Source organism: Suricata suricatta, chromosome 7 (genome assembly GCF_006229205.1).
Source record: "Suricata suricatta isolate VVHF042 chromosome 7, meerkat_22Aug2017_6uvM2_HiC, whole genome shotgun sequence".
Classification (NCBI taxonomy): domain Eukaryota; kingdom Metazoa; phylum Chordata; class Mammalia; order Carnivora; family Herpestidae; genus Suricata; species Suricata suricatta.
In genome coordinates, this window is record NC_043706.1 from 30,499,594 (window position 1) to 30,500,973 (window position 1,380).

At 44.5% G+C, this 1,380-nt stretch overlaps 1 pseudogene; it reads right to left on the reverse strand.

Moving 5' to 3' along the window:
• Positions 1-801: 801 nt before the first annotated feature.
• Positions 802-1,165, reverse strand: LOC115296236 (annotated as a pseudogene).
• Between the last annotated feature and the right edge of the window lie 215 nt (positions 1,166-1,380).

Below are 1,380 nucleotides of genomic sequence, written 5' to 3' on the forward strand. Positions count from 1 at the left end.
ATGAATATAGATATACCAGAAGGTCGAGAACAGAGCTAGCATGGTCACTGCATCTGCAGAATGTCCAATACCTTAAAATTCTGGGCACAAGTATATTTGGAAATCTTGTCAAAGACATGCAAGATCCGTGAAAACTTAAATGGATTTTAGGTGAAGGTTCTGCTCACATTGCTCTGAATTATGAGGACAGATTAGTGAATCACGTGGCCTGAGCAGAACCCACACTCTTTCCACTGCAGTTTACTGTACAGTTTAGACCTGATTAGAAGAGGCTTTAGAAGCACCTGAAGTAGAGCCCCCTGCATCCACCACCCTTTACATCAAAGGCTATTTGGTTCCACTCTAGGGGTTGGCAAATTCACAAGATGTCTCACAATCCTAATGCACACTTCAAGTTACTTATTCAACCAAAGAATACACTCTTTCAAAGAGCGTATTTCAAGTTAAAAAAAAAAAATGTCCTGCTCCACATTAGTGAGACACAGAAAAAGCACTACCCAAATAAAAATCACTAAAAGAAATAAGATCACTCCCCCCCACCACCCTCTTTCTCACTTGGTGGACCCAAGTTTGGTTGAATTTAACTTGTGGTTACTTCAAGATACAACTCAAAGTTTAAGTTATAAAATCACAGCCATACACAGATTATCTGAACACAGGAGTTCATGTTTTACAGCAGACCAGAACTCAGGTGGTGGACTTTCTGCAGGATTTCTGACAGGAGGCCAGGAGAGCTGGTTTCGAGCTTCTCACCATGCCTACTAGCTGTAACCTCGTTCGGAAGTTGTGATCCACATGAAGTCCCCGACCAGTGCAGCACACTTGAGGTAGTCAACCCTTACGAAGGCTCAGCATTTCCCGGCTTCCTAAGTGCTTGGCTGTGGGCTGCAGGGATGGGGGACTGTGTGTCACTGCAGCTTTCTGGTGGGCCTTGCGGTGTTTTCCTCATTGTGGCTTCAGGAGGCCTATACACACCACTAGTCATCGCTGGTTCTGGGGTTCTGTAACAATTACTGCAGCAGGAGGTGCCTGGACCTGGAGCGGTTTTATTCCAGGGACCTGAAGATTTTTCTCCACCATCAACACCACCTCCACCTTCTTCCCAATTATCACCTGGATCTTCTCTTTTTTCATTATCTTTTTCTTCCTTTTCGCTTGTTGCCATTGCCTGGACTCTGAGGCCACTGTAATCAACCTCTTTTTGCTCAAATTCTTTCCACTCATCTTCATCCTTAATGTTGTCAGGAGACTTATTTTGTTACGGGCTTAGAGGCCAAGCCCTGCCAGTTAGAGCTGCCACAAATGGCAATTGTTAGAAAATTCAGCTCAGACTGCTGGGCTGAAGTGGGAACACCAAATTACTGAGTCACAGAGTAAACA